Source organism: Acipenser ruthenus, chromosome 5, assembly GCF_902713425.1.
Source record: "Acipenser ruthenus chromosome 5, fAciRut3.2 maternal haplotype, whole genome shotgun sequence".
Lineage (NCBI taxonomy): Eukaryota > Metazoa > Chordata > Actinopteri > Acipenseriformes > Acipenseridae > Acipenser > Acipenser ruthenus.
The window spans coordinates 34,758,947-34,772,312 of record NC_081193.1 but is presented as its reverse complement, the minus strand read 5'-3'; the positions used below and the strand labels follow the sequence as shown (position 1 = coordinate 34,772,312).

The 13,366-nt window shown below is 37.5% G+C and overlaps 1 protein-coding gene across 7 annotated transcripts in view; it reads right to left on the bottom strand.

The window, feature by feature from the left end:
* LOC117403118 (sodium/calcium exchanger 1-like) overlaps window positions 1–2,714 on the bottom strand; it is a 181,645-nt gene extending 178,931 nt beyond the window's left edge. For 5 of the 7 annotated variants that reach the window (XM_059024084.1, XM_034005126.3, XM_034005125.3 and 2 more), the window contains exon 1: window positions 2,295–2,713. The gene's annotated coding sequence lies outside the window, so the exon portion shown is untranslated. Of the gene's footprint in view, window positions 1–2,294 lie in introns of all 7 variants that reach the window. The other 2 variants (XM_059024085.1, XM_034005128.3) reach the window with 2 other exon arrangements.
* Window positions 2,715–13,366: the final 10,652 nt, after the last annotated feature.

The following is a 13,366-nucleotide window of genomic DNA, read 5'->3' as shown; positions in this document are numbered from 1 at the left end:
GAGTAATCTTTAAGAAATTCAGGATCGCTGCAAACCCATGAATCAAGCTAAGTACGATACTATAACCAGTGCTGTTGGATAGCTACCGACTGCAGACCCATTAACATTGTAGCTTTGTTTTATTTCAATAACCATATTTATTTTTAAATGATATTACTTACAATTATGGAGGATATGACCCTTACTCAGTGAATGTTTTGTTTTATTTAAGCAATTTCAAGTTATTATTAAAATAGAATTTTAAATTATTATTATTATTATTATTATTATTATTATTATTATTATTATTATTATTTAAACAGCAAAAAAAACCATCAGTTTATGAGTAAAGGAAACTGATAAATGTAAATGCAGAAATGTAAGTAATAAACTGAGTCCAGTGTGATTTAGCAGTTGGTTCAAACAATTTAACAACAATGCTAGATTGTAAATAAATATAAAAGTAAAAATAATAATAATAATAATAATAATAATAATAATAATAATAATAATACAAACTTTTTGTGATGGATGTAGTAGTTGTATAAATTAAATATGCGATTAAAACCAAGATTTACTGAGATTAATAAAAAAAAATGTAATCTCAAGATTAATCGCAATAAATAAATGTTTGTAATTGCTTGACAGTGCGAATATATATATATATATATATATATATATATATATATATATATATATATATATATATATATATATATATATATATATATATATATAATGTCATGCCTGTAGGCTTCTTGATGTTTCATTGACCTTGACCTTTCTTGCGCTTTGACATCTGGTGCATTGCAAGATGCATTCTTCTCAGAATACAAAAACTATATAGAATAATATATATATTTTAAGGAAATAACTTGAATGCTTTAACACCAAATTCCAATCAACTAGTTAATGAATAATTCATACTAGTAGTATGTATTCCTAACTGTGTACATGTAGTTAGGTGTATATGTGCATTATTTAATAATAATTGATCTAATAGCATTTAAAGTGGAATCTGACCCATCTCTGGTAACACAGGCAGTGGTCTTACATGGCTGTTAAACCTAATAAATAAATAAATAAATAAATAAATAAATAAATAAAAAGATTGCTACATCATTGATAATTGATCTAACAGCATTTAAAGTGGAATCTGCCCCATCTCTAGTAACACAGGCAGAGGTCTTACATGGCTGTTAAACCTAAAAAAAAAAATCTACATCAAAGCCATCACTTATTATAGAACACACAATGCAGATGCTAACACAGTGTTTAATGTGAGTTATGTTGAAATACCCTCACTTCGGTCCTGAGAACGGCAATACGGTGTATGTCGGCTTACCATGTGTACTATACCCAAAGAACATCATTTCAAACAATATTACGCACTCGAAGAATAGATTTTCATAATTAATTTAAACTACTGTATACTACAAAGGTATACTGTAAGCAAGTCGCGTTTTAATGCATTTCTGTACAATGTAGAAATCAAAGCCCGACAGCGTGCGATTACCACTTTTGTTTTTTTTATTTTAATCAAACTAACGTGCCAAATGCACTAGATAGACCGAGATCCAATTTTACAACAGTTTTTTTTTTTTTTTGTCAGTAAAGCAGAATATGTCCTAGTGCTAGTATAACTGCCATGGGTAAAATGAATAAAACCTGTCCAGCTGCTCTGTCAAATAAGCATGCCTCTTATTCGTGCATTTGTTATATGCAGCAAAGCTTCTTCAACTGATTGCAAAAATAATAAACAAATAATGTCAAGTCTGACCAAACTGGGTAACAATTTCAAAAACGTCTTTATGCAATGTGGCTACCACTTGTTCATCTTAAGTGAAACAGCCTGTTAGTTCAAACACTGCTTTTAAGTCTGTTGCAATTCCTGCTCATGAAATAGGAATCGACCAGTTATGACACACAATAATAACAACATTATAAGAAAATAAAAACGTAAAACGCTTCAACATCTAAATAGAAACCTTACAGGGGGCGAAAAAAAATAACAAGTTCAAAAGGGAAGCTAAAAGCTTATAACAAGTAACTCTCTTTTTTCGGCTTCACATTAAAATATTAAAGATCTTGACTCAATTGTGTTCAAAGCAGTCTTTTGAGATTTTAAATAAATAAGCAAATCAATCATTGTAAAAATCGAATCGTCCGGCTAAGTTTCGAGAACCTGCACAGAGCTCAATATACTACTTGAACATGCGTAAAATGTACCTTAACTCATCAGTACAACAGCGGAAATGTTTCCAATTATCCAAGTGAAACCATGTACTGCACATGACATTTAAACAGCACCATACCTTACTTTCCAAAATGTTAGCGAGTTTCAGCTAGAATCAGTAGTCGTAGTAGACCGCTGCTCGAGATCGTCTTGCCTTTTATACGCTGCAATCAGGAAGAACTCGGCTTCACAATATCAAAAGAAACGAAAGCTACTCAGATTCCCATGAAGATTAGCGTTTCCACTACCTGCATGTAAAAAACAGATAACTGATAGTATCAGTGAAAGCGCGATTCTGAGGTCAAGATGGAATGATGAGAATATTCTTTCTCGTTCTTTTCCTTACAACTGCTCAATGCTGGACCCCGCTGATGGAGATCCAGTAAGAGAGTTGAGCGAGACTGAGAGTGTGTGTAGTGCGTTAGACTGAGTACCCGGCTCTCTGACTGCCAGCTGTCTGCTGTTAGAATATTTTCCGATGTTCACAGACACTGAGGAGAAGGAGAGAGACCAGATTTGCAAAGCATCATGGCTCCTTGCCAGCGCTCTTATCGACAACAACCAGACCCTCCCACCTAAAATGATCTCAGAATAAAAAGGTTTAACTCCCCGCCACCTCGTTATAGCTGCATCTGCTCTATTACATTTTACTCGACTTCAGTCTAGAATAATATAGAATAAAACGTATTTAATCTCTTGCTATAACTATGTAGACGTGTAGGAGGCTGTATGGTCCAGTGATTAAAGAAAAGGGGCTTGTAACCATGCGGTCCCCGGTTCAATGCCCGGCTCACTCACTGACTCGTTGTGTGACCCTGAGCAAGTCACTAACCTCCTTGTGCTCTGTCTTTCGGGTGAGACGTTGTTGTAAGTGACTGCAGCTGATGCATGGTTCACACACCCTAGTCTCTGTAAGTCGCATTGGATAAAGGCATCTGCGAAATAATAATAATAATAATAATAATAATAATAATAATAATAATAATAATAATGTAGACTAGACTATTCCAGGACCATTGTGTTTTTTGTTTTTTTTAAATAGTTTTTAGATGGACCAAGTTTAAGTTGCTTTGGTTTTAATGGACAATCAACACTTAATTCCATATGCTGCATTGTTTTTTTTTTGTTTTTACTTCTTTTGTTTTTTTTCTTAAACAATTGCATTTAAGTTTCAAAACAGTCTATCTACGCCATGTGACAAACCTGTGTGTACAGTGTAGGACAGTCATTATCCCCGCTTAACCTGTGTAACATGTCCATAGACTGTACTGTACGCACTGCGTTCAGCAGTTTTTCAATGGGGTGCCCTATTTTGCTGACACAATGGAATAAGTAAGATATAAACCACGACGGGCCGTGCGGTTCCCATGATATATACTGCGCCTGGGGTGGTGAGAACTCCAGAAGTGGTATATATCGTCGGAACCGCACAGCCCAAAGTGGTTCATACCGCTTATAACACGGCTACCTGTCATTTGTGGGAATTAAAATAATTAAAATAATGAAAACACATTTTAAATTAAGACAAAACCAGAAACTTATATTGTGTATATATCCACAGTGTAATATAGTCCCACATTTAATTTAATTTAATTTATTGTTCACTTAATAAAAATAAATTGCAGGTCTCTGTTTATTGTGAATGTATGCATCAAAAGTGGCATCTTGAAACTAGAGGACTGAGCAGAAGCTAACGATGTTGATGGTCTGGGTGAAGTTTCATATAACACTGAGGAAGGCAGGAGAGCAGCTGCGATGGATGCTGAAGCTGGATCTTGAGGTGATTTTATGACCTTGTTATAGGCGAGGCACACATATTCAAGTCTGTTTTCATCCTTTCAGAAATCAAAAGATGTTTTTGTTAGTTGTCGAACACCCTCATGTCCAAGTCGTGCCAGATTAAGTTTAAGATCAAACCAAACTTTACACACCAATCCGACCGCGGTGTCAGGGGATAGTGCCTCAGTTTGCCACAGACGCTTCATATCCAGGCTGGTAATTCAGGGGGTGGTGTCTGGCCTTCTCTGCCTGCTTTTCTAAAAGTTTTCTTGACTGACATGAGTACATTATTGCTGGTTTTAAACTCGCTGTCAGCAGAGATGTTAACACTTCTACTGTTAAAATATCTATTTAGGTCAGCTCTCAGCGATATAAAACTGGAGACTGAATACTGGTCTCCAGTTGAACTTCCTGCACTAGCATAAAATATTTTTTGGACTTATTTCCTTAAAATGAATGTCCATATTTTTTTCTTTAAGTACATTAACAGCCATGCTGTCATTTTTGTGTGTGTGTGTGTGTGTGTGTGTGTTTTCAATTTTAGTTTTCTTCTATTTCATTTAGTTGTTCCTCATCTCCCTCTCCACCTTCTTGCCCCTCTCAGACTCTGACCTCTCCTCCCTGCTCCAGGGTCACAAACCCACCACGTGTGCCTTGGACCCCCTCCCCACTCACCTCTTTCAAGCTGCTGCTCCTGCTCTACTCCCCTTCATCTCCTCCCTCCTCAACACCTCTCTACTTTCTGGCATCTTCCCCTCTCCCTTCAAAAAAGCCTCTATCACTCCCCTCCTCAAAAAACCTACCCTCGACCCCACCTCCCTCCAGAGCTACCGTCCTGTCTCCCTCCTACCCTTCCTCTCCAAAACCCTCGAGCGGACTGTACACCGCCAGCTCTCTGCTTTCCTGTCCAACCACTCTCTGCTTGACCCTCTCCAATCTGGCTTCCGCTCTGCTCACTCCACTGAAACCGCCCTCCTGTCTGTCACCAACTCACTTAAGTGTGCCCGAGCTGCCTCTCTCTCCTCTGTCCTAATTCTCCTCGACCTCTCTGCTGCCTTTGACACTGTTGATCACTCTATTCTACTATCATCTCTTGCTGACCTGGGGATCTCTGGCACTGCTCTGGCCTGGTTCTCCTCCTACCTCTCCAACCGCACTTACCAGGTAACCTGGCGTGGAGCAACCTCCACACCTCACCCTCTCTTAACTGGAGTCCCCCAAGGGTCAGTCTTGGGTCCTCTCCTGTTCTCTCTCTACACCCGCTCCCTGAGCCCCCTCATCGCATCCTATGGTTTCTCATACCATTTCTATGCTGATGATGCTCAGATTTTCCTCTCCTTCCCCACCTCTGACTCCACCATCTCCTCCCGTATCTCTACCTGTCTGTCTGCTATTTCCTCCTGGATGCACTTGCATCACCTCAAACTCAACCTCTCTAAATCTGACCTCCTTTTCTTTCCCTCCCCCTCCTCTGATCTCTCTATCTCTGTTCCTCTGGAATCTACCACACTCTCTCCCTTCCTCAGCTAAGAACCTTGGAGTCACCCTGGACCCCTGCCTCTCTTATTCCCAGCACATCTCCACTCTGGCACGCACTTGCAGATTCTTCCTGAGCAACATCCGAAGAATCCGACCCTTCCTCACCAACTATGCTACCCAGCTCCTGGTCCAGGCCCTGGCACTCTCCCGCCTAGACTACTGCAACTCCCTCCTGGCTGGCCTCCCTGCGTCCGCCACCCGTCTGCTCCAGCTCATCCAGAACTCTGCTGCTCGCCTGGTGTTCTCTCTACCTCGCTTCGCCCATGCTACTCCACTACTCCGCTCGCTCCACTGGCTCCCGATCACCGCTCGCATCCAGTTCAAGACTCTTGTACTAGCCTACAGATGCCTTGATCAGACTGCACCCAGCTACCTCCAGACCCTCATCTCTCCCTACACCCCCACTCGACCTCTCCGCTCCGCCTGCACTAGAAGACTGGCTCTACCTCCGCTACGCTCCCCTGCTTCCCGAGCCCGCTCCTTCTCCACCCTTGCTCCGCAGTGGTGGAACGACCTTCCTACAGATGTCAGGACTGCCCAGTCCCTGACCACATTCCGGCGCCTCCTTAAGACTCACCTCTTCAAACAGCACCTGTAGAACTCCTCTGTTGTATCCTGGGACACTATCACCCTTCATTTATATATGCTTTATTTTGCTCTTATCTGCCCCCTATTTTACTGCATTTAATCCTGTACCTCAGAATATTGTAATCTGCCAAGTGTTTAATCTGTAGTATTTTGTACTTAATCATATCCTGATGTAACTATCACTATTTAATCATATCCTGATGTAACTTTCACTATTATTTGCTGTATTATTGAATTGTGGTTTGTCACACTTGAGAATTATTGTATTTCTTGTTCTTATTGTATGACTTATATTGTAACACTTGAATGTATTTGTATTTGCTTGCGATTGTAAGTCGCCCTGGATAAGGGCGTCTGCTAAGAAATAAATAATAATAATAATAATAATAATAATAATAATAATAATAATAATAATAATAATAATAATACTGTTAATGTGTCTGCTCTTGACAGTTGCTGGTGCAATTATTTTATTTATTTATTGTTTTTCAGATGGACTGCTGTCTTCACTCAGCATGTTGGTGTTGTACCAGTTATCTGTTTTCACCCCCAAATATATTAAAGGAAATAGGTGGAATGTCACTCATTTTTGGCAGTGGTTTTGTAACTAATAACAAATAAAATGGCAGTTTGTCATGGAATTTAGAATGTAGTGGTGCGTAATGATTTATTCAGTGTGAAGCGGCTCATTAGTATGCAAGCCATGGTATACGCTATATATTCGCACGGTAATGTGAGGCTGTTTAACCATCCAGAGTTTGTTATTTTTCCAAGCCGTGTTATAACTAGTATTATAAAACGGAATGTTTAGATGCTGCACACTGAGTGGCTGTTAAGGATTTTTTACCGTGCCATTAAATACTGTAGACAATGCATGGCAGAACTTAGTATAGCGAGTTGACGGATCACTCGCGCTCCCGTCACCTGTTGGACTGTCTCCCCACAACACAGCAACGGGAACACCTGCTGTGACAGAGCCGCCAGGACCCGGGCCACACAGACAAGGCTCATTTGCATGAGCGGCGGAGTGGTGCATGCTGGGGAACACTGTTGTGATTGTTTGGCACCACTCTGCCGAACCGGGACACTTTATTTTATGTACAAGGTTGTTTTAATGGTTGTTTTTGACTTGCCCTGCCCCCCTGTACCTGTCCTGTGTGTCTGTGGTTGAATTGTGTGTGCTCCCGTGTGCCTCTCTGGCTTTTCTGTCCTTCTAAGGATTGTTTGGAATTGGGGCAGCAGTGTGGAGTAGTGGTTAGGGCTTTGGACTCTTGACCGGAGGGTCGTGGGTTCAATCCCTGGTAGGGGACACTGCTGCTGTACCCTTGCGCAAGGTACTTTACCTAGATTGCTCCAGTAAAAACCCAACTGTATAAATGGGTAATTGTATGTGAAAATAATGTGATATCTTGTAAAAATTGTAAGTCGCCCTGGATAAGGGTGTCTGCTAAGAAATAAATAATAATAATAATAATAATAATTGCCATTAAAGAGCTTGTAAATTGAGATCTGTTTCCTGTCTCTTCATCCTGAACCACGCTGAGCAAGAATGCTGCATTATTTTTGCCGAAGCACAGTTTGATTAATAAATTACCAATACACGACATACTCAATAAATGTACTCTAGTGAGGTCTTTTAAAGTTTTTAAAAGTGAGTGACAGTCCTTTCCTCACATTTGATCTTTTCGACGGCATGACAGTAAACAAGTGGCTAGAATTACAAGAAACAAAACCTCAGTTGAAAAAAAAAAAGCAACAGACACAGATCTAACAATTCAACACCTTAATGAAATCCAAGAAAACAAAAATGCTGGGCAGCTGGTGTTTTTATTGATTAGATGAAACATAAATAAATGGTAATCGACATCAAAACAGTTTGTATTGAAAATGTAAAAGTGTTAATTCTATGCTTCTTCAGTGCGTAATTCGGCTGGTCAAGAGTACTCAATTTCTAGCTTTAAATGTTCACCTCGGTGCTGGTCTCACTCGCTCCATAAACAGTGCTGACATAAACCACAATGATCATGTACCGTATTTACTCGAATTTAAGTCGCACTTTTGTGGCCAAAATAAAAGTTCAAATTTGGGAGGAGCGACTTGGATTCGAGGGTGACTTGGATTCTGTTATTTTTAGTTTGGGTACCAATTTACATTTGAGCATGTCAATTATTCTGGTGCGCTTGAACAAGACCAACTGTACACAGTACTGCCCACTACAGATATTACTCTCGTTACAGTACTGGTATATTAAAATGGCTGCACAGTGAACTTCATGAACATTTTTTAATGCAGCTTTTAAAAGAAAAGTAATTTTGTTTGCTGAAGAAAAGAGAAACTGCGGCATCTGAGATGTGTCAGAAGATGGAGACACTATCGAAAGGCTGTGTAATACTATTATAATCAGTATAGTACTGATGATCAACGCGGGTCCGGCTTCAAAATGAACAATCATTTATTTATATATCTTTCTTTCTCTATCTGGAGGAGAACAAGAAACATGAACACTAAGGTATGTACTGTTTAATGGCAGATTCTCCATCGCTCTCTGATTCTCTAACTTACTCACTGTTATTATGGTCTGTGCCTGGTTTAACTACGGGAACCCCACTAGTGTAAACTCCAAAGTCCTAACTCAAACCTAAAATGAACTACACATTTCTTGCACTAATTTTACTTGTGAACGTGACAGAGTGACGTTGGCCAAATTAAACAAACAAGGACAATAAAGCAGACTGAAATAAAGTTCAAGGTAATTTACCCTTTCCCAGCTAGCATAAACTGCAATGACTGTTGTTCAATACTGAAAGTACTCTGTATGTAGTTTCTTTTTCCATTTGCATTTGTAATATAGTAGGTGAGGTACTCTGATGCTTTAATGTATGGTAATACAGTGTTCCCTGCTGGCACCTACAAATTAAAAAGTAATTTAACCGTTAATTGTTGTGTTTTTTTTTCATTAACAATTAAATGTGACTTGCATTCAGGGTCTTTTTTTTCTTTTTTTTTGTTGCCCGTATTTGGGGGTGCGACTTGAATTCAGGGGCGACTTATATTCGAGTAAACACAGTATTTTTGTATTAGCTTCCTCAGGTCAGCGGTAGTAATGCGTGGATAGTGAACTTTGTCTTTACCTCCTTTTCTGTATCTTTTCATTATCAACAAAAATAGTGTATTAATAATGTTTGTTCATATTTAACGTTTGTTCATAGAGGAAATCTGCCATGACATAACGGCTGTAAAATAATTCTGACTGTCACAAACAGGCTTTTAACGGGCTAGCCTCTAACATACCATGATACAGCTACTATTTTTCTGTGGTGTTACACAGTAAATTTACATTATAATTAGGACTTGAAGTTTTCCGGATTTATTTTTGATCACATTCAACTTATTTTGAGCCGATTCTCGTTCCTAATTAAACTCAGAAAAAGCGCTTAATTAGAAAACAATGTCACTTGTTTTTACCTTCATTTCTTGACTGAGCCTGATTCTATTTCGCTTCATTTTTACAGAAGTGACAAATGAGGTTAATTGCTCATCTCTGATCCTAAGAGCACCTGTAACAATACTACAATCATCTGTATGAACATTATATTTGTCTCCATGTCATTCCATATTAAAACCTGAAGTTCAAAGTGATGTTTACAGGAACAGGAAACTATTGTTCGGTTCCAAACTTCTCAAAGGTTTATATATGAAATCATACATTAGGATTTTTATTTATTTATTTATTTATTTATTTAATTTCAATGTTTTTGTTGACAATTTTGACAGACTGAAAGGCATTGGTGCTGGTTTTTTTTTCATTAGAAACCAAAGAAACTAAATTGGGCATCGCCAATATTTTAAAAAGGGTTACATAAACAAATTTCAATCACACAACCTGGCATATAGGTAAGCCAAGAATCCAACTATATTATTAGTTTTATTTGATTAAATTATTTTATTTATATTATAAACGTGTCTAATCTAAATTTTAAACATATCCAATTGATTATAATTATTATAATTTTGTATATGTTATGTTAAAAATATTAAACATTACACCTGATTTAAAGTGTTAACAGTTATAGCCATATGACATCATCAAGCCTCATTACACTGGATTCTTAAAGTTTATGGTCAGATTTCCATCATCTACAATTGTCGCCGAGATTGCAATCAACTGGAAAAGTTTGTATCAGCAAAATATCTGCAATTTCGGCAACTACGCCTTTGTAAACACAATGGAAACTATTACTAAGACATGTTTCCATCAGGTGTTTTATATATGTCCTTATCTTCTGCAACATCATCATTATTTCAGCTTTAGAGGAAAGCACAAGGTGGAGTGGGGGTTAGCATCCATTGCAACCTACAATGTACTTTGTGGTGATCTGGCATGCAAGTTTCCATATATCGTTCCATATGCAAGTTATTCATGCGTAGCCTAAATGCTTTAAGTGCCTTGTTTTAAGTTCAAGTATTTAGTTAAGCTATCACACGCGCTGGCAGGTTTTTGTGTTGAACAGCCAGAGTAAAAAATAATACTGTAATTAATGAAATCCACCTGCCTTGATTGCCTGTAAAGAAAGTTGCATTTTAATGTCTGTTGGCAATGATATAGCTTAATAATTAGATCCAACATGTTTTTTTTCTGTTTCTACAGAGGCTGGTATTACTTGTCTGACGCAGTGGTCCATCAGCATGGAAGCGAAAACAATCATATTGATACAACAAACTATATGAGTTCCAATACTTCAGATATGGTTCACAAGTCCTTACACATATAATAAGTACATATTAAAACTGCTGCATTACTTTTTGTTATGGCAATAATTAATATTATTAATGCAATGCATCTGAGCTGTACATAATTCTAATATAAGACATGTTAGTATACAGCATGTTTCAACTTTTTATGAGTGTAGTGATTACACTTTATTTACACATATACTAGTCTCAACATTACTGAATTTTCATTTTCATGTATATCTGTGCAGTGTAATAATGTTTATTTAAAATCAAACACTATATTACAAAACTAGTAATACATATTTTGGGTATGACACACATATTTGCGCAGTTATAAGTTATACCCTTATAATTTACACAACATGAAGGTTTTTTTTTAGGTAGATAGGGCAAACTGTAGTTGCAGAGTAAAGTTTTTTTTTTAAGACTTTATTTTCAGTAAAATGTAGTTGAAGGAACATTTTTCGCTTGAATAAATATGTCCCAATGGAATATTCTAATATATTTCTTTTATAGTGTTCACATTTCATCTATTAATGCATTAACAAAATCAGACTTTTATTCTCACATTCATTTTCTTCTGAGCTTTTTTAAGAGAAGGGATTTAAAAACCTCAAAACTCTGGTCAACTGCCAGTTTGTCAGCTTATAAATGACATAAAAAAGACAGTTCTGACTGTACAGGAGAAGGGGAGGCAGTTAAAGTACAGTATTTGTTCTGCACAGGTAGGGTATTCATAAAATCCTAAAATGAACAACCACCTTATTAGTGTATGCTAAGTCATTTTAAAAGAAGCCAATTCACTGCTGTGAAAGCAAATAATCAGCAGCTCAGCATAACACCACCTCTCCAGTCCTGAGTGAAATAAATAATACAATCTTAGATTAAAACCAAAAAGCGTTGGCAAACCAAAGTGAGCAAAGGTTTCTCTTCAGTCCTATTCAAGATGTTAATACATCAAAAATATAAATACTTTGCAGTTTCCCAGAAAGAGACCTTCTGTACTTTATATTGTATTCCACTCTAGGTCTTCTGTAAAGCCAAAACAGTTTAAAATAATTAATTTGAACTCCATTTCTAATTTCTTATCCTTAAAATATGTATACACAAATCTAATTTGTGGTAAAAAGGCGTACATTTAAAAATATGTCAGCTGTGAAAGTTAACTGGGGAGACGACGCCATCAAGAGTTTGTCAAAATTGGTTCAGGAGAGGGAGGTATTAGGGAAAAATCATATTGTTGACCTGACAAATGATCTAGATGGGCAGAAAGACAAATAATTCTGTGCATATTCTGTTGCGCTTGATGAGAGTACTGATTTGGTAGATAGCGCTCAGCTAGCTATAGTTGTTAGAGGCATTCGTTTTAATTAGTCGCTGAAAAAATCACGGAATTTGCTCTCTCACATGGAATTTTCAGTTATTTGCAAAAAAACAAAAACTCAGACATTTGCTCCCTACTATTACTGTACTAGAGTGCATACACGCTATTTGTATAGTGAGAAGTGTGGCGGGATTTCAGTGCGAGCTTTAGTTCATCCATAGAGAGATTCCTAAGGCCATCGATGAGCTCCGGAAACAAATCTAAATTAGCACTGAATATAACGGCAAAAGATAGGGCACAATTGCAAAATGCAAGTCCAGTATTTCCAATAACTCACCGTCATAGCTTCTGTTAAAACGACACAAGGCCGTGACAACGACCATAGATAGACAAACAACGGCTACTGAAGAACGAAATATGGTAAGATTATTATTATTATTAGTTTACAAAAGGATTTCATAGTTTAGTTGCTAGTTCAAAGCAAAGCGTTGTTCTGTCACTCCTATGTGAAAGATCAGAGAAAAACAATTAAGACCTTGTTTGTACTCCCTATGTTGCAGGTCCTGAAAGATGTCATTCTAATTATATATGGACAAACACACTTTTTTGTACATGGTGTAGTAGGAAGGGGCAGTGAACTTTATTAGATATTATCCGATTACTTGGGATGACTTAACATTTTTGTGAAAATCCTCTTTTTTTAAAAAATCATTACTTTCCCGTTTGTTTTGTGGTATGTGATGGTAGCACTTTCACATTGTGGCCTTGGTCAAGAAACACAAATGCTAGTTTATCAACCAATCAGTGTCACCTGTCACTGTTTCCAAGCGCTTGTCACAGCTTCCAAACTTTTTCTATGTGGTGTCTTGATGTGGACATGTTTTAAAATTACAACATTTTGGTGAACAACACATGTTTCTAAAAATAGCCTGTTACATTTGTACAAAAATGCTCCAAGCCCAGTACACATTTGTAAAACAGTGCATTGGTAAAATGTACCAATGTTAATTTGAATTCCCGTGCACCACAACAATCTTATATGCTAGGCAAATGCTATTATTACTTATGTGATTAAGGGCTGGACCAAATCAAAGTTAGCACTTAGCGAATGAGGATGCAAAAGCATTTGCGGTAATAAAACACAAGAAAAATTCCAAGCGAAATCTTGCGGAACCAAAAAAAGCCCA